Source organism: Peromyscus maniculatus, chromosome 11, assembly GCF_049852395.1.
Source record: "Peromyscus maniculatus bairdii isolate BWxNUB_F1_BW_parent chromosome 11, HU_Pman_BW_mat_3.1, whole genome shotgun sequence".
Classification (NCBI taxonomy): Eukaryota; Metazoa; Chordata; class Mammalia; order Rodentia; family Cricetidae; genus Peromyscus; species Peromyscus maniculatus.
In genome coordinates this window covers 76,417,143-76,437,950 of record NC_134862.1, presented here as the reverse complement: position 1 = coordinate 76,437,950, position 20,808 = coordinate 76,417,143, and the positions used below count along the sequence as shown (strand labels likewise).

At 45.2% G+C, this 20,808-nt stretch overlaps 1 long non-coding RNA gene across 1 annotated transcript; it reads right to left on the bottom strand.

Moving 5' to 3' along the window:
• Positions 1 to 15,153: 15,153 nt before the first annotated feature.
• On the bottom strand, positions 15,154 to 20,801 carry LOC121821344 (uncharacterized). The gene is made up of 3 exons (XR_006062101.2): positions 20,360 to 20,801; positions 16,667 to 16,825; positions 15,154 to 16,104 (listed from the first exon to the last, which is right to left on the bottom strand). It is a non-coding gene; the product is annotated as an uncharacterized LOC121821344 (long non-coding RNA).
• Positions 20,802 to 20,808: the final 7 nt, after the last annotated feature.

The following is a 20,808-nucleotide window of genomic DNA, read 5'->3' as shown; positions in this document are numbered from 1 at the left end:
GATAGAGAACTTGCAGAAAAGTAAACACATCTATCTAGTTAACACGGTTATGTAAGAGTCAAAGATGTACAAAATAAAAGAGGAGGGCACTTGCTAGCCGTAACGGGATTGTGATGGGGATTGTGATGGTGATTCACGGTGATGCAGCTGGCAGGGCAGTGAAGTTCATGGACACTCATCACAGTGACAGATGTGGGAACGGGGAGAACCTTCTAGATTAGCTGAGAAGAACCCACCAAGAGCTTAAAAGTACACAGACCAGGGGAGTAAATCTGCTCTGGGCCTGCCCCCTGGGAACAATCAGATAGTCTCAGAGGTGTCAGTATTAAGTAGTAACAGTTAGCATAGTTTTATAGTCTAGGATACCCATACCCCACCCCCCACCCCCAATCCCCACCCCCCACCCCCCGACCCCCAATCTCCACCCCCCACCCCCACTGAATGCTTAGAAATGGTTTTTATTTGTTTGGAGATTTAGGGGTGTTTTGTATGTGTTTGCAAGTGTGTGGTATGTGTGCTTGTGTGTTCATGTGTGCACCCACATGTGTAAACATGTGTGTGGAAGCCTTGCAGTAGACCACGTGTTCTTTGATTGTTCTCCACTGTATACAGGGAGGTAGAAACTCTCTTTGAACCTGGAACTTACCATTTTGGCTTGTCTGGCTATCCAACTTGTTCTAACGATTCCGTCTGCGTCTCCCACATGCTAGGATTACAGACAGGACACCATGTCCACCCGACCCTTTATTTTCATGTAGGTTCTGGAGGAATGAACCCTTCTCCCCACACTTACATGGCTTTCCTTGGTTCACTGTGAGGTCTTTGCTCTCTTGAGCTTGACAAGAAAGTTCCTGGCTTCTCTCCCATTCTGAGATGACATGGGAAGGTAGGGGAGCTGGGTTGGGTAGAGTTCACACTTTTTGCTCATGCTGGGCAGGAGGGGCTCGACAGCATCAACTAATCTGTGATTCTTGGTGTTATCAATCAGCATTCTAGGAAACACAAAGTTGAGGATCAAACCCACTGCCACACATCTAATGAGAGCTAGGCCAAATCCACACTCCACATCTGCTCTCTGCCTTCAATCAAAATACAGCCCATCCTGCAGCTCAGTAAATCTGGGGAGACATAATGAGAATGACTCCTTATACAATGTAGTTATGCCAGAAGTGTGCTGTGTTACAACAGTGTCAATGTTAAGGTATCAAGGTATTCTTTTATTATTATTATTATCATTATCATTATCATTATTATTATCATTATTACCCATAGAAGCAATGGCCAGGACTAGTGGTTTCCAAAGGACTTTTCTGTCCTCACTCTCAATATTCATTCACATATGTTAAACTGTTCTCATTCTTTCTCTCTCTCTGCAAGCACTATTGTCACATGACATCTAAATAACTCAGTAATTCACATACTCATTCTGATTCCATGGAAAACAGAGGTCTTTGAAGCATTCCCACCGGATCGCCTCATTCAGAACTACTGATAAGGAGAGGCATTCATCCACAGCACTGTTCACCAGCAGAGGATGGGTAACCATCCAAACATCGATATAGAGAGGCCTAATAAAAATCAGTGTGGTGTTATGGAACAGCAAGCAAACCCGGAATTCTGAGCCTTGTTCCACACACTGTGCTGGGCTCCCAGAATGAACTCCTCCCTCGTGGGCTGTCCTATCTCAGTCCCCTCTGTTGGCCCTTCCTCCGTGTCCCAACCTCTACATGTTGAAAGGACACAGGAATCCATCCCCAGCTAGGGTCTCCTAATACCCCTGCCCACAGTTAAGCCATCAGCCAATGACACCCAAATCTCTACCTCCAATCCAGACTTAAACCATGTACTCCAACCTAGGCATTATTGCGCTTCTGGAGTTGGCACTGCGATATGACACCCGTGACCTGAGTTTTATACCTCCAGGTCAGAAAGCACTTGCTGCCATGCTTTCTCCTCCTTGCCCCTAGCACCCTGTTTTAGTAAAAGCAAAACTTTTGCCCAAATTCTCTCAGGCCAAAATTCATGGTATCATTTAGACTCCTTTCTCACAACTCCTACTTTCTGTGGGTTGTATTTCCCAAACTGAAGCCTGCATTACCACCCTGGACCACGCCTGCCACCTGCTTTTTGATTCTGACAATTCTACTCTAGCTCCTGCTTCGCCTGTTCACCACCCAGTAGCCAGCAGGAGCTTTTTAAACACGTGTGCTGGCCATGAGGCCTTCTCCCAAACGTCCAGTGGCTTTGTACTCACTGAGAATACAAACCAAACCCCTTACCATGGCCTCCGGTCCTCATGGGCTCTGTCCCTATCTGCCTGTATAACCTCAGTCCCACAGCCCCACCAACATCCAATCCCCCAGAATCCCATCCTAATTCATGTTAACTGTCAATTTAACGTGGCCTAGAGTCACCAGAGAAGGAAGTCTCAGTTAAGGGACTGCCTAGATCAGATTAGCTTGTGGACATGTTGAGAGATGGTCTCGATCGGGAATTGACAGAGCCCAGCCTACAGCAGGCAGCCCCATTCCCACCGCAGGTGGTCCTTGGCTCCTTAAGAAAGCTAGCTAATCATGAACCTGTGCGCGAGCCAGCAAAGAACACGACTTGGGATTTCAGCATCACGTTCCCGCTTCCCTCCATCTTCTGTCACACGGCAATGTGAGCCGAATAAGCCCTTCCATCCCCTACGTTGCTGGCTAGTGTCATCCCAGCAACGGAAAGGAAACCACAGCAGAGCCCTGGTCCATGCCCCTCCCCTCCAGGAAGTTTGGCCACCCTGGCTCCTCTTGCGGGGCAGTTCCCAGGCAGGCTTCCCTTGCCACCTCATCTAAACACATCTTCCTCAGCACGTCTGCCCTCACACTGCTGTGCTTTTCCTTCGGCAGCTCTTATCACTCTGTCATTATGTTACGTAACGATCATTTACTTGTTTGTTTGCTGCTGCTGCTGCTGCCGCCGCTAGAACGTTCAGGAGGGCTGAATCTTATTCCCTGTGCCGGGAACACTCAGTGCTAGGCTCTCAAGAGGTACTCAGATCTTTTCAGAAATGATTAATGAATACACGTGGTGTTACAGAACCATTTCTAAAATATGTCACCACATTCATAAAGAAGCGGAGTGCAAAGGATGGCTAGACTACTTCTGGAAGCGTTCATGGGGGTTGTCACAAGTGGCTGCTTCTGGGAATGGAGGTCCGTAGCAACATGGGAAACAATTTTCAGTAATAATTTTTATAGTGTTTGAATTATTTCCATGAGTATGAAATGCCTTTTCAATTAAGAAAAAAAATCCTTCTGTCTGTCCCCTGTGTTCTAATTGGTCCAGCTGGTTAGCCACATTCATCTTGGTAATAAAATTCTTTAATCTTTCCCACCGCCTACCCAGCCTCCTTAAGCTTTCCCAGCTCTCGGAATGGGGACCATCACACGTTGAAGGATCTGGGTTGGGTTTGGTTTGATTTTTCTCTTTTCCTCCCAAAGCCATGTTACTACACTATGTTAACGGGCTCTAATGACCACCGTGTCTCTTCTGTGGAAGGGCACCTTTCTGCTCCCTTCCCAGGGAAGCAGAAAGCATTGCTGTTCCCTGGCTAGTGTTCCCTGATTTCCCAGTGACCTCCTCAAGGCCAGTTCCAGATTGTGCCAGTCTCACCCTCATGGGTCATTAGCTTGAAGGAAGCCCTTTGTAAAGGACAGCTGAATGTGCCTCTCAACAGGAGGTGGAGGCGGCGAGTCCTGCCCCACAGCTTTTCCTGCTGGCTCCACAGAACCTGAGCTCTATAGCTGTCCTGTTCCACAGGCAGGAAGCAGAAAGCAAAGCACATTCCCAAGGTTGCTCAGTGAGGTTTCGAAAGCCGTGGGACTGAAACTCAGTTCTTAGTTTCACGATCCCATGCCCTTTCTGTCTACATCTCCCATCCACACTTTAAATCCATCCCAATTACCTTTCCCCTCATGCTGGCTGGTTAGCTTTTTGTCAACTAGACACAAGCTAGGGTCATCCGGGAAGAGGAAACCTCAACTGAGAAAATGCTTCCACCAAACTGGTCTGTAGGCAAATCTGTGGGGTACTTTCCTGATTAATGACTAATGTGAAGTGGTCCAGCCCACTGTGGGTGGTCTTGGGTTGTATAAGGAAAAACAAAACAAAATAAAACATGGAGAAAGCCATGGGGAAGCAAGCAGCATTCTTCAATGGTCCCTATATTGGTTCCTACCTTGAGTTCCTGACCTGGCTTCTCTTGATGACTCACTGTGGACATGGAAATGTAACCTTTCCTTCCCTGAGTTGCTTTTGGTCCGTGGCGTTTATCACAGCAAGAAAAAGCAAACAAATACACCCCTTAACTCCAGGTTTCTGAGGGATGTAGAAGAAAGCCAGAGAAGAGGCAGGGAGTGACAGACCAGAACACCAATGTCCTTCCTTCACTGGTCTCTACAGGTAGGTAACTGCTGCCACCACATATATACCACACACATACTCATACATACATGCACACAAGTAATAAATCACTTTGACATAATGTGTACTGTTATATGTTTATATGATGTTATTAACTTAATTTTTTTTAAGTTACATATAAGAACTATATGGGTGGACTTGAGAGATGGTTTGGTGGTTAACAGCACTGACTGCTCTTCCAGAGGACCCAGGTTTGATCCCCAGCACCCACACAGTGGCTAACCGCTGTCTGTAACTCCAGTTCCGGGGTATTCAATGTCTTTGTCGGGCAAACATGTGGTACACAGATATGCATGCAAGCAAAATACCCATACACATAAAATAAAAATAAATAAATCCCCCAAAATTAAAAAGAGCTATATGAGCCAGGCATAGTACATGATTATTAAATTTTCAAAAGGTATCTGAACCTCAAGGTGGCCATGCTCTAACGGGAGAGATGTATGACTGTAACACACTGTGGTGAGAATTTCTGTGAAAGTAAAAGGTTTAAGGAAGCTTAAGGTAATGATGTATAGAAGACTCCAAGAAGACCTGGCATTGAGCTAGATGCAGAGTTTGAAGTGGGTCTCACGATTAGAATGTGTGGAACCAGCAGAGCATACAGAGACACAACGGAGAAGGACAACTAATAAGGTCAGGGCAGCGAGCAATCACCTTTGGAAGTAAACAGTGGGATGGAGAAGGGAGGCCCAAACGCGAAAGGGCCCGCAGCAGCGCAGCCTTGTGGACCATGGGCTCTGTCGACATTGTCGCGCATAGACTCAGCATACATGACAGCAGTGATCCACTGCCGGCTGAGCAGGGGCAGGGAGCCATGAAGAGGCTCACCGGAGGAGGTGCTTTTCCTCTCCTCACAGCTAACAGATGAATAGGTATCTGGGTCTAGGTAGATCTGGTGGCTCTGAATATTTAATTAAATGAATTTCCTAAACACAGAAAGTATGATGCATTTTAATGTGCTGCTCTCCCTTTCTCTCTATGGCAACTAACCTTGATTATCCCAGAATGCTGAGCTCAAGCAGACAGCTTACCTGTTTATCCTCAGAGAGAACGAGAGTTTTCTCTGAGTATTAAATACACATCTTACAGGTAAAACTCAGTTAAATAGCATTAATCCATATGCAGGTTATTCAAACATAAGCACCTGCAATGATAGGAGGGAGCAGCAGTTAGGAAGTTGTTATGCTGGACCACTGTTAGTAAACGAACAGGAAACGACAGCTAACACCTCACCACGCCCTAGGCTCTTGACTACTGTCTCATGTCTTAGCATCTCTCTCCATTCCCAGGGAAAAGGTGATCTAGGCTGCTTCCTGATCCTCTGAGCCCGTCACCTAACACCACCATCATGACCCAGGTCCACTCCCGTGGCATACATAACCCCTAAAGTATGTTTTGTTTTTTTTTAAGCCATCCCTAAGCTAGGCACAGTAGCACATACCTATAACCCCAGCACTTAGGAGCCTGAGGGAGGAGGTTCCCAGGTTTGCAATTAGTCTGGACTGTAGAGTGAGGCCCTTTCTCAAAAAAACAATTTTTTGGGGGGAGGGGAAATATAAAAAGAATTATTCCCAAAGCACACATACACACAAAACCACTGCCAAGAGGATAGGGCAACTGAGAAAGAGAACTCTCTAGAATCAAGCAAAGGTGAAAGGCTGACCAATTAACAGCAGCCCACGCACTAGCCAGTCATCTATTCACTAATCACAGAGCATCCAACTCAAGCCTAGCCCTAGCCAGCACATTAAATACTAAGAGAAGCAGCAAACGACCTTACCCTCAGTGAACCCCATCTCGTGATACCTACAATCCGTAAAGCATAAATTGTTCAGAGAAAAAAAAATCTAAGATTCAGAGAAACTTAGTCATTTCAAGACTAAAAGTTTCATCCAGGGGAGATTTGAGGTAAGGCAAAAAACAAAAGTGAGGTGTGTGGACTGAGCCCCAAACTCAGGGAGCCGAAGGTGGAGAGAACATGTGTGGACGTGAAGTGAGGAGGGGGACATGTTGGGAGTATGAGGGGTGGGGGAAAGAGTGGGAAGGAGGGGTTGGAGGTGCATATGATCCTGATGCATTGTTTACACGTATGAAGTTACCAACAAATAAATGAATGATGTTCTTTTTTAAGATGTTTTTAAGATACCAAGGAGGCCATGTGTTTAGTGAGAAAGTGTGCTACACTCAAGAGGCCCGGCTCTGAGATTCGGTAACCGCAGGGAAGTTATTCAACCTTAACGGAGGTTAATAACCTTTCCTGCGAGCAGCTAGTGGGGAATTATATGAGAAAGCATATGTAAGGAACTCCACGCAGTGCCTGGCACTCAGGGAGTCAATCAAAGTGAGCTGTGACATGTCACATGTAGTAAGGCCCCAAACAAAGTCATTGCCTCTTCCTAAACTCCTTTCTTCTGCACCTGTGTCCTCCATCTGCAGAGTTTCCAGCCACGCACGGTCTCAGTTCCAGTCCTCACACCTCCTCCCTCCTCAGACTCCACCACCATCAGCACAAATAACACACCTTGCTCAAAGAGGCTAAGGCAAGATTTATTTATCTATTTTTACTTTTTCTTGTAAGGGGTATGATATGTGTGTACATATTCATGTGGGTGTGTGAATGAATAAGGAGGTGTTCCTGCTGTGTGTGTGCTTGTGAGAACAGAAGTCCACATCAGGTATTTTCCTCAGTTGTGCTCCTTATTTTTAATATATTGTTTATTCTTCAAGAATTTTATACATATATACAAGGCATTTGATTATATTCACACCTCACTCCCCTCTTCAACTCTTTCCAGGTCACAACATACCCCTTCCAACTTCCTGTTCACTTCCCTTTTGTTTTTAATAACCCACTGCGTCTAATCTGTACTGCACATATGCATGTAGGTCTGGGGCCATCCACTGAAGCATGGGCAACCTACCAGGGTCCACAGCCCCAAAGAAAAATGATTCTCTCTCCTCTAGGAGCCATCAACTGTCAAATACCTCACTGGCTGAGAATGGGGCCTTGTGAGAGCACACACACACACACACACACACACACACACACACACACATACACACACACACATACACACACACACATACACACACACACATACACACACACACACATACACACACACATACACACACACATACACACACATACACACACACATACACACACACACATACACACACACATACACACACACATACACACACATACACACACACACATACACTCACATACACACACATACACACACACATACACACACACACACACACACACACACACACACACACACGTCCATGCTGGGATTTTGTCCAGCTCGGTTTTTGTGCAAGTCTTGAGCAGATATCCACAACGCCTCTGATATCTTGAGTGCACCCGCCATGTCATAGCCAGAAAAGAGCATTTCACAAGACTTCCCTACCCTCCGTCTTGTACATTCATTCCATCCCATCTTCTGTGACATTCTCTGAGCCTGAGGTCAGGTTGACAATAGATGTCTCATTTAGTGACTCAAAGGTCACGCATTCTCAGCAATTATGAGTCTCTGCATTAACTGCTGTACAATGCAAAAAGTTCCTCTGACCAAGGGTGAGGACAGAACAAATCTATAGGTGTAAGCATAAGTACTTAGAGGACAGTTTGACATATGCCAATATAGTAAAATAATAGTAGGATTCCTCCTGGGTGCCCTGACCTCCCAAGCCATGGGTCTTTGACGAGATTTACAAAACCACACATGCATTCCTCGCTGTGGATCAGGCCCCAAAGCAGTTAGTGATCCTCTAACAGCAATGCCACTGTTGCACGAGAGGGAATTATTATCCCGCCTGGCAGATCAGTGTTGTAGCACTCAGGGTCCAGTCGGGGAGAGACCAATTACTGTCTTTTCTTCCCTGAGGACTGAGAAGCAACTCTGGCACTATGAAAGCTCAACAACAGAGAAGAAATATCCCTATTAGTTTGAGACAGATTTATTGCTCTATGTCCTGCAACCAAAGCATGTGGTGTCTTCAGCAACAGGGTCTTACATACGGTTCATAACCAAGAGCAGCAGCAGTAGCCTGTATTGTTCCGGGGGCCTCTGGTGCCTTCCTGACCAGTAACTTGTAGGGAGATATCACATTTTGTTTAGTAATCTGTGTTCTCTGGAAGCAGCACTATCAACTCATGCTGGGTGCCCTCGATCAACCCTTTGTTTTGTTTTGTTGTTTTGTTTTGTTGTTTTGTTTTGTTTTGTTGAGATAGAGTTTTGCTGTGTAGCCCTGGCTAGCCCAGAACTCACTCTGTAGACCAGACTGGCCTCACACTTGCAGAGATCTGCCAGCCTGTGCCTCCTGAGTGCTGGGATTAAAGGCGTGTGGCCGCCGCCGCCGCCGCCGCCGCCGCCACCACCACCACCACCACCTCCTATCAATCGTTTTTAAAAAATCATTTTCTTTTTTATAGTTTACATAGCCACAGTTTTCCACAAGGCTTTCCCACAATCCTTAGTTTTAGTTTACTTTCCCCTACTCCCCACTCTCCCTGGCACCCTGCCTCCACCCCTTGAACCTTTCGCCCCTAGTGTCTCCCTTATTTCATATCATAGACATTACACTATCCCCTCCCGGCATTACGACCACTTCCCCTTTCCCTTTCCATGGGCTCCTCTGGCTTCCTGACCTCTACAGACACTTCATGTTAAACACAAAAATCTAAAAATCATAGCTGGGAACCACTTATGAGAGAGAACAGCAGCATTTGTCCTTGTGAGTCTGGCTCGCCTTACTTAGCATAGCATTTTCCAGCTCCACCCATTTTCCTGTGAATTTTATAATTTCATTTTTCTTTATAACTGAATAAAATTCTATTGTGTGTGTGTACTACATTTTTATTATCCATTCATCAATTGAAAGATATCCAGACTGATTCATTTTTTGGCTCCTGTAAACAGAACAGTGATAAACACAGATGTACAAGGTATCTCTGTATTAGGATATGGAACCCTTTGAGTGTGTGCCCAGGAGTGATAGTTGCTCATAGGATAGCTTTCCTTTGAGCATTTTTAGAAACCTCCACATTGATTTCCACAGAGGCTACATCAGTTTACACTCCTACCAGTAGTTAGTAAGGGCTCACGTTCTTCACATCCTCATCTATGCTGTAGGCTGAGCTTAAACTTAGGGACCTGCCTGCCTCTGCTTCGAAGCACTGTTATTAAAGGTGTGAAGCATCATCACCCTTAGCCAGTCATTGATTCCTATTTTATTAACTTCTTCCCTGATTTTAACTTTTCTTTGTCTACTAGTTTGGGATTGTCTTGCTCTAGTCCAGGAATTTAAATCAATAAATTACTTGAGGTCTCTCTGTCTCTGTCTCTGTCTCTGTCTCTCTCTGTCTCTGTCTCTCTCTGTCTCTGTCTCTCTCTCTCTCTCTCTCTCTCCTCTCTCTCTTCTTTCTTTCTTTAGGGGGTGGGGAACAAGACGGTTCTCTGTGTAGTCTTGGCTGTCCTTGAATTCAGTCTTTAGACCAGGCTGTCCTCACCTCTCAAGTACTGGGATTAAAAGTGTGGCCCACCTCACTCAGTTTATCTCTGATTTCTTAATGTAAGCACTTAAGAGTTATAAACTTCCCTCTTAGAACTGCTTTCATTGCATCCCTTAGGATTTGCTATGTTTTGTTCCCATTTTCGTTTTATTCTAGGGGTTGGTTTTATTCTTTGAGTTCCTCATGATTCCATTCATCATTCCTTACTATGCTGTTTACTATAATGTCCATGATTGTGTGTGCTCGGGGGTTCTCTTGCTGTTCATTTGTAGCCTTATCCCATCATGGCAGATAGAATATAAAAACTTACTTCTATTTTCCTGTATTTGTTAAGTCTTGTTCCATGTCCTAATATATGATCTATTTTAAAGAGTTCATGGGCTGCTGAGGGAAAACAATGTGTTCTACAGTGTTTGGATGGAACTTTCTGTAGATGTCTGTTAAGCCCATTTGATCTATGATATAATTTAATTCAGACATTTCCTTTTTTTTCTTTTCTTTTTTTGCAGGAGGATGACATGTCAGATGGTGGGAATATTGCAGCCATCCACCGTTATTTTTCTGGGTTAATTTGTGACTTTACATCCAGTAGTATTTGAGTTTGGGGCATATAGTCTTAGGTAATAGTGCCCTCTAGATGGATTTGTTACCTTAATTAGCATGAAGTGGCTTTATCTTTTCTCATTAGGTTTGAAGTCTATTTGTCAGACACTAGAACAGAGGCACCTGCTTGTTTCTTGGATCTATTGCTTGTTATAACATAGTCCATTCTACCACCCTAAGACAGTGTCTGTCTTTCGTCGTGAGGCACATTTCTCGGAGGCAGCAAATGGGTAGTTCCTGACTTCTTTATACAGTCTTCTAGCCTGTACCTTCTGATGGGTGAATTGAAACTATTAATACTCAGACTTATTATTAAAACTTCTGTACTGACTCCTGCCATTTTTCTCAGTTTGCTGTGTGTGAGCCCCCCACTTCCTCTATCATTCCAGCATGGTTTATTCCTTTCTGTGGCTTCATGGATGGATTTGTTTTTCTCTTCAGTCTACATGAGTCCTTTGAGTATCTTCTGTAGAACTGACTTAGTGCTCATAAATTCCTTTAGCCTATTTTTATCAGAAAGTGATTTTTCCTTCCATTATGACATGCAGCTTTATTGGGTATAGTATTCTAGACTGGCAGTTGTTGTCTTTCAGAACTTGAATCATTCCGAGTCCTTTACAGCTTTGACTATTTCAGTTGGATAATCCGATGTTATTCTAATACCCCCACTTTTATATACGACTTGATGCTTCCCCGCTGTCATTTACTTTGCTTATTCTGTATATTTAGGGTTGGGTTATTAATATGACAAAAAGTTATTTTCTGTCTTTGTCTGTGTAATGTCCTAAATGTCTTCTATATGGATTGGCATCTCTTTTCCTAACTCTGGGAAATTTTTTGTTATGGTTCCTTTAAAAATCTTTTCTGTGCCTTTAAAAAGAGATCTTCCTTCCATGTCCACAGCCTGTAAATTTGGTCTCTCCAGGGTGTGTATCTTAAAGTTCCCACTGGTAACTTACTATTACTTTATCTTGGTCCTTGTAGGATGTCCAGTTCCTCCATTTCATCTTCAAGCTCAGATATTCTATCCTCTCCCTGCCTCTACAGATGAGACTTGCCACAATTTTATTTGATGTACTATGCTTTTTATTTCCAGCATTTCAGGGTTTTTTCTTCAATGTTTCTGTCTCTTTGTTGAAATCTTCTTTCATATAACTCATCGCATTCCTTATTTTGTCCAGCTGTCTATGTCTTTGCACATAAAATCTATATTGTGAGTTCTCTGAGATTTCGTCTAACTGACTCTCGCTAGATGCCATTCCTTTAAGGTTAATAATTTTTGGAAGAGCTGTGCATCTTGATTTTTTTTGTTGTTGTTTTATTTTTTCATGTGTCTTATGTTACTGTGTTGGTATTTATGCATCTGGTGTTATTTTGTTGCTTGGTTTATTTTTTTAATCAGCTATATTCCTTCAGTTGAAGTATTTGCAGTGTTCAGATGGGACTTGGATGAGCATTTAATTGAGAAAATAATTCCTCAGTCTAGGAGCTCCGAGTACCAGGTGTAAGCTCCGTATTAGTCTCTGAGTAGGATATTCCCTGAGAATGCAAGCACAACTGCTTCTTGTCACCTCTCTGCAAATGTTGTAGTGGTGGATGGATCAGAGTGCACCCCCCCCCATGAGGCATGTATGTAAGCAGGAAAATTAAATAATAGAAAACAAGAAACAAAAGATACTTGTGAGTGGGAGGCTGGAGCAGCTGTGCTGAACTGAAAGATGAAGCTCACAGACCCCCTGACTCTACAAGGTTCGATACCCTGCTGTGTGAAGTGGAGAGAGTGGAAACCCCTGGTCTTTGCAGCCTGTGTTCCTGGGGTTCTGGTATACGGGAGCCTGGAGGTTCAGAGTGCTTTCCTGATAGTTTCCTTGGGCCCCTGAACCTCCCTGTCTCCATTTTTCAGGCAGGATCTCTCAGTAAACCTGGAGCTTACCATCTCACCTAAACTGGATAGCCAGAGTCCAGGCTCTGCCTGTCCCTGCCCCAATCCACTTTGTCTAGTGCTGAGGTTACAGATGTGCTCCGCTGCACCCAGCTTTTCCCGTAGGTTCTAAGGATCTGAACTCGGATCCTCACACTTGTGCATCAAGCACTTTACTGTGAGCCATCTTTACACCCCTAACCCAACACTAGAAGACGAGCTTCCCTAATTGAGGGAGAAAAAAAAATCTCAGATGAAGTTACTAGCATTAGCTCCATTTTGTACTTGAAGGAAGTGAATTTTAAGTTAAGAAACTCTCTTCAGGCCATCCCAGCTACAGGACGCTGAGCTCTGAGAAACACTACGCGGACAGAGCATGCTTCAGCTTTACACTATATTGCCTCTTTAGGCCTGGGGAGTTTCCCTTCTAATTTTTATTGACTCCCTCCCTCACCATCCCCTTCAGCAATGACTTGCTCTGCTTAAAACACTGCTGCACAGGGGGTTGTAGTTTGGGGCAATTTTGAGGAGCTTTGAAAACCAGTTTGATGGGGAATTGGCTCAGGAGGAGTTCCTGAGCCTGAGAAAGCCCTGTCAAGGAGGGTGGGCAGGAGACACTTAGGCCAGAGATGGGACAGGACAGCAGGCTAAGTGTGAGGGACAGAAGGACTGAAGGGAGGGAGTGGGAGTGAGAAGGAAAGAAGCTGGATGCGACAGACATTACCTCACCAGGAACACATACTCCCGAGGCTGGAACTCAGCTTAATAATCCTGTTACTAGGGCAACAGTTAAAGAACCTATCTCTGAGAGAACCCAGCAGAGAGTGTGTGTGTGCACCCGAGTAAGGAGGCTCCGCGAGTTGGGAAAATAGGTGGAAGCAAGTGGCCAAATAATGCAACAGGAGGGCCTGGGACGTCATAGGGCATTTCCTTGGCCTTTGCCCTCTAAATCACAGAGAACAGAAACATCTGAAGCTGACTTGGTGGAAAGGCAGCCAGCAAGATCCACGAAGCAGAAACTGTCGAGTCTCATGACAGATCGTCAGTTATAGACCTAATATCGAGGCCAATCTAAGGACACCCAGAAGTGGAGGTCACCTTCCTCATCTGCCATCATGGGAGCTCTCACATAGAAAAGTTCCTTTGAGGACGCATGCCTGGCAACATAGACAAAACACCACAAAGCTGACCACTGACTCAGTTTGCCTCCAATTTGATATCACTGGAAACGTTAATGTCTTAAAGTTCATTCCAGCCTCTCAAAGGAGGGCAGTGTGGGAAATGCATCCATGCAAAGAGGAGTCCTAAGCACCACTTAAGATGCAGTTGATGCTTTGCTCTGTATAAGGCCTCTGGTGGAGTAAGCCTTCTTCCTATGACCAGGGTAACCAGGGCGCTCTCTTGTCCATCAAGGGTATCAGGACAAGACAGCCTTGGCATTTGACTTCCCTCTTTCATGCCCAGCCCAGTGAGAAAAGAACAGCCCTTCAAAGACATTAGGAAAACTGAGACACCAAGACTCATCAGACTCAAGCAAAATGAGCATTATCCTTTCTAGACTCCAAACCAAATGCACACTTGATGCCTGCCCACAGAACCAGACAGAGGAAGCCCCACCTAACATCCACCAGCCACGCTTCAGCTTCAAGTTCTTGTCTTTTCAAAAATCTTCCTTGAAGAATGCCAATGGAAAATATGCAGGACTGATTTGCTTTTTCAGTCCCCCTCTTGTGCTATGATTTCCTGAGCCTATGTAGGGGCTAGCTCTCACCTAAGGTCTACTCTACATAGAGACTTGTATTGCCTTAGATTTCAGTGTTGAGTATTACTTTGGAGTCAGGGTGGTGGGGCAGCCACCCCTGGGTTACAGAGAGATTCCTACCAGGGCAGTTATGCACCATGTAGACACCCGTTTTCCCAATGGACACAGTATGTTCTAGATGATCCCGGAAGGAATTCTGCCCTATGGAGGGTGAGGGCTCTACAGGGAAACAGAGTCACCCCAGTCACTGCTAAGCTTGTTATCATGTCTTAGCTCCTTTTCTTTTCTTTCCCTCTTTTAGACATTTTTGGAGGGCTGGTGGAGGGGAGGGGGTGTCAAGATAGGATCTCACGCTACAGCCCAGCCTGGCCTTAAACTAGCAGCAATCCTCCTGCCCCAGTCTCCTGAGTGCTGGGCTGCACACACGAGTTAGCATGTCCAGCTTACCACTCCTTCTCCGAGTGAACAAATTGGTCTTCCTTTTAGTTTCTCCCCCTACACAAGAAAGATCATTGACTGAATAGTCTCAAAGCTTGCTATAAGAAGTTAACGGGAGCTGGGTGGGGCTGAGGATGTGGCTCAGTTGGTAGGGGGGATCACCTAGCATTCATGAAGCCCTGGGTTCTATCCCTAGCACCACATTAAACCCAGTACTTAGGAAATGGAGGCAGAAGGATCAGAAGTTCAAGGCCAGCCTCTGTTTGGTCAAGGCCAGCCTGAACTACAGAGACTTTGTCTGCAAAAAACAAACAAACAAAAATAAATAAATAAATAAATAAATAAATAAATAAATAAATAAATAGGGCTAGGAATAGAACTTAGTGATGGAGTGCTTTCCTAGCATAAGGCTCTAGGTTTAATCCCTAGCACCACAAAAAAAAAAAAATGAATAACAACAAAAAAGAACAGCGTTAAGGATTAACAATGTCATAGGCCTTCTGAAAGACAGAGAGCCCCAGCGTATAAATTAGTCACAATTAGAACCAGTGGCCTGATCCGGGAGGTCAATTTATTCCATAGAACTAATGAAAAACACAGTGAGTGCTCAGGGCTCTTGTGGATGGTGTGGTTGGTAGTTAAGGCTTGTGCCTGGACCCCTCCAGTTCTTGTTACTTGTTTGTTCTGTAACTTTGGGTGTTGGCACCTCTTAGAGTCTGTTCCTTCATTTATAAGATGGGATCATACTACAGGACTCACTGGATGGCTAGAAGAGCATGTACCTGAGGCTGGTAGATGGTAAAAAGCAGTTACTGTCCTTTTAACAGCCCTAGAAAGGCAATGTCCATCACCCTCTCACCAAAGGGGAGACTTATGCCCACAGAAGGAAGCACTGGTATACACCCAAGTCACTAAATAAAATCTTCTGTTTGTTTTTCAAGACAGTTTCTCTGTGTAGCCTAGCTGTCCTGGAACTAACTCTGCAGAGCAAGGTAGCTTCAGACTTGGAGATCCACCTACTTCTGTCTCCCAAGTGCTGGGGTTAAAGGTGAATGCCCACCACCACCCAGATCAATAAAGTCTTCTCCCAAAGCTTACATTATACAGGCATCTCCCACACTGAAATCTACAAGGCACCTGGAAAACCAAGCCTTCTCTCCCTGGCAGCTGTAAGTCACACCTTCACTTTTAAATCTGTCTTGTTAGGGTTTCTATTGTCTAAGAGACAGCATGACCACAGCAACTCTTATAAAGGAAAATATTTAATTGGGTGGCTTACAGTTCCAGAGTTTTAGTTCATTATCATCATGGCAGGACATGGTAGCATGCAGGCAGCCATGATGCTGGAGAAGGAGCTGAGAGTGGAGAAGGAGTTTCATCTTGATCCTGCAGGCAACAGGAAATGGTCTGAAACAATGGGCATGGCTTGAGCATATATGAGACTTCAAAGCCCACCTCCAGAGTGACACACTTCCTTCAACAAGACCACACCTACTCCAACAAAGCCACACCTCCTAATAGTGCCACTCCTTAAGAGCTTATGGGGCCAATTTCATTCAAACTACCACTAACACATGGTACAAAGAACCATCTGTTCTGAGCTGGAGGTGGGATCCAGTTCTTCCACTAAATCTTGTATGCAGTTTTGAGGCTTCCCCTTGGTCACCTCTGGATAATGAGTGCTGCGGAACTGCACAATATGGAGGAATCCTGAAAACAAAAGCATTCCTGGGGAGCACAAGAAATTGGAGTGAGTTCCTCCAACCTCTTTAAAGTCTATCTAAGTGGGAAACTCAGGCAACCTTGAGGGAAAAGGTGATGGTAGTTTATATCAGCTGATACTAAAATCAGACCCAAGGTATATACAGACAACTACATACATACTGATGGGCCTGGGCCCTAACCCTCCCAGCATGCTTTGGGACTTTCTTCTCTTTTCCACACTAACCTTACTTGTTTTCACCTGCTTTTCTCGGCACCGCCCCATGGTCCCAGGCTCGCAGAGAGGACTCTGCTGGAGAAAGGCCGGGCAAGCTCAAAGTCTGGGGTGAATTGTATGTCCCAAGTGGCTCTCATACTTCTTTAGATATGAACACCTGTTTAACTGCTGGGAAAGACAAAAACAATATTGGCCTGCGTACCACTGGTTGATAACTCCATGTGAGCCCTCAGTGGCGCCCACTCACACTTTTAATACAATGGCATGTATGTTCCTCATTGCTCCTTTCTTCTCAGGCAAATAAAAGCATCACCACGTCAGCTTCCCTTACCACCTGAAGCAAGGCAGCTACATGGAATTCTCAGTAGTAAGAGTGGCTTACCTGTGTAAGCGCTTGACTTGGCCGCAAGCATCAAGTGTCGGCCCTCTGCTTTCACAGCTGCCTCTTGTGGACGTTTTAAACAAACCTGGGAGGGCCCTTAGCAGCCTAGCTCGTCAGTCACATCCCCTCACTCTGAGAGAACTTCCGTGTCTCAGAAACGCCACTTCGTCATAGGTCACCTTGCCCTGTCGTCCCACAGAAGCTGCCTTTTAGTCCACCCAGAGCCACTGGAGATTCTCTGGCACCAGGAAGGGACCATTAAGCTGGGAACGCTCCATCAGATAAGAGTTAAAAGCAGGACCGAGGCCGTGACCACTCATCTCCTGGAAGGCATGGCCCCTGGCTGCCTAGGGGGCAGAAGTGGGCTGGCGAGGCACACACACACACACACACACACACACACACACTGAGAGGACAGCCTAGCTGTGGCTGGGGTTGTCAGCAGCTCTCTGGGGAGAGGCTTCTGTTTCTGCAGCCGTGTGGAGGGCTTCCGGGTACACTCCCGGGGTACACTCGGAGGATACACTCTGGGGGTACACTCTCTTGGCCCCACAACTCTTCCCCATTGTTCTTCCCTCAGCACCTGTAACACTTTTCCACCATGAAAGAGGTTCAGAAGTTCTACAGAGATGTATAAATTTTCCAGCCTACCTCCCTAAATAGATATAAGAAAAAAAAAAATAAAATAGAGCCCAGAGAAGTTAAGCAACTCAGCCAGTGGCAAACAGCCTGATCCAGACTGTCCAAAAGTACGATCTAAGAAATAATGTCACAGAAGGTATTTTTTTTTTTTTGAGGAAAAAAAAAACCCTAAAGTTCACAGACAAGAGAATTTAAGAAATAATTGTCTATTCACCGTTATCTGTGTGTGTGGGGGGGCAGTTTTGGTTTGGGTTTGGGTTTTTGGTTTTGGGGTTTTGGGTTTTGGGTTTGGGTTTTGGTTTTGGTTTTTTTCAAGACAGGGTTTCTCTGTGTAGCTTTGGAGCCTGTCCTGGATGTCACTGTGTAGACCAGGCTGGCCTTGAACTCACAGAGATCCACCTGCCTCTGCCTCCCGAGTGCTGGGATTAAAGGCGTGAGCTACCACCGCCCGGCCTTACCTCATTTTTGGATACAGGGTCTCAGTCAGCTGGGACTTACTGAGTGGGTGGTGTGCTAGGCTAGCCAGGCAGCAGTCCCCAGAGATCCACTGTCTTTGCCTTCCGAGTTTTTAAACGTGGGTTCTGAGGACTGAACTCAGGTCACTGGATTCGCGCATGGCAAGTGCTTGACTGGCCGATTCCCCAGCCCTCCAACAACATGGACTCCGCTATCAAAATGAACACATTCAGGAAGCAGGTCTGACCTCCCACAATCACAGTGCACCCGTGAGTGTTGAGGCCGCAGGACTAGAAACTGCACAGCTACCTAAAACAAGAGGAATGACTGAGGTTGACCATTCCAGGGAGTGAGATGCAGCCCGTCAGTGCCGCCGCTCAATAACCTTCAGCATAACCAATCTATCTAGAGCTTTTGCTAGTGAGGGTGCTTGCACAGTATGGTTAAACAGGCTATTGTCTCGAAGAAGTCAAGAATGCTGGAAAACTAAATGGGGCAGCCTGGAGTCACGGTTCTCTGAGGAAAGACTCTAAGAGAGACAGAATGGTACCAAAGAAAGGTGGAGGGGCTGGTGAGGTGGCTTAGTTGGTAAAACCACTTGTTACCAAGAGTAATGATCTGGTTTCAGTCCCCAGGACCCACAGGGTGGATGGAAGAGAGTTCCTACAAGTTGTCCTCTGACTTCCATGCCCACAATGTGGCATACCTGTGCCCACACATGCACACCACAAATACACACATACATAAATTAAACAGTGTAATTAAAACACTTTTCAAAAAGAAAGAGAGAGTAGAAAGTCAGAGCATTCTGAGAGCTTCAGAGGTCAGTCAGTGACCATCACTCATGGGAACAAAGGGGCCAGCACACATGACCCACATCTAATAAAGTGTCCCTAGGAGACCCTGCCAGAGCAGCACACTCCACTGCGACTCCCAGAGGAAATGGCCACTTTGGAGATTAATCTCATTCTATAGATTTTTATGATCTAAATTTATCTCATGAGCAATTTTCGAAGCTCAAGGGAGGGACTTGCTTATGTTTTTATGTTTTTAAAACAGAATTTATTTTAACTACAAAGAAAGGCTGGCTTCCCTATCAATTAAATCTTGTTTCAATTTGTATAACTATCATTTAGGGCATTACATTAAGTGATTGAAATTTCTGCTTAAAGAAGGTCACTTTCAATTTAGTAAACATCCCTAAGTCATCATGTTAATTCCCAGCCAGTCACCCAAGAAATGCTGAGTCAGTAAACAAAATCAAGCATTAGCTAACTAGCCATGAATCCACTTGACTTTATTAATTTCTCTCTTGGCAGAGAAGCAAGAAAAGGAAGCAACCCATCAGAGACATTCACGCATCATTCATTCAATAAATATTTATTATATGCCTAGTGCCAGGCACTATGCTAAGCTAAGTACAGGTTTCACCGAGTTATTAATATTCCTACCTACATTATCTATGAAGCCTTCTAAAGAGTAAGATCCTATTTTCCATAAATATACAACTTTAACTCCCAAGATGTTTTATCTTCATTTCTGACCTCATGCCTTCCCCCATGGAGTGAGTTACACATCCCAGAGAGAACTTCCAGACCCTGTACCTCCAAAAGACTCCTATCATCTGTGAGCAGTTATTGAGCAGAAGAAACTCACAGAAGAAGCACTAGAAATGCACCCAGTGTGTTTAAAGTTCTAGGTGAATGCAAGTGATAAATTATTCATATTATCACACTGGGGTTTTGTTTTTGTTTTAATATGTACATTTCGGCCTTGTTTTAAGTAGAGTACCTTACAATTGTTCAAAAAAGTCCTTAGAAATACTAATGTTCTCTTTCCCCGCCCCCCAAAATGTAGACAAGAATGTATACAACCTAAAAATATAATCTTAGAGTCCTGCCTTATCAGAGAAATTCCCATTGCTTTATTACAAAAGAGGCAAACCCTCTTCCTATCTTCTAAAAACAACTGGCACCTCTCAAAATCCAGAACTCATGAAAATACCCACTCTGGGAGCTGATCATCAGAAAGGATAATGGGGCTGGAGACATCCCAGGTCCCCCTATGAGTTAGGGGCTCCGATCTAGCCACATCCTCTCTGACACCTCTTTGAGGAGCTGGTATGAACACTCCAAGCACGCACTGGCACACACATGCGCATAGTGCCCTTATGCGTGTCCCCCGACACCCACATGCCCAACTCCTCCAGAGAGCAAGCTTACCTACATACACAAAACACCCCCCAAACTCCCAGAAGAGCTGAGAAGCCTTTCCTTCTGCCTGGCAGTCTCCTGAGGCTGCTGACATCACAAAAGTGTCAACTGGCGACCTCATTGTCATGTGGCTCTCCCCTGGCTCCCCTTCACTTACAAAGGCAGGGGAAGGGTGAGACCTTTCAAAGCCGCCAAGTGGGCAAGCTTCCAACAGCACTCCGGACTGAGCAAGAGGCAGGGCCACCAAGCAAGCCGGCAGCAGGGCACTGGGCCTCGCGTTTCAACTTCTGTTCAGTTCTCCTGTAATGGAAAATTGCTTTGCACAAAGCTAGAGTGTTACAGTTTTTTCCAGCACCCATCCCCTGCCCTGCCCAGCCCAGCCCCACCCCTCGGCAGCCTTCAGATCAGAAGGACAGCGTGTGCCCGCCCTCAGGAAGGTAGAAGGAGGGGAACTGTGG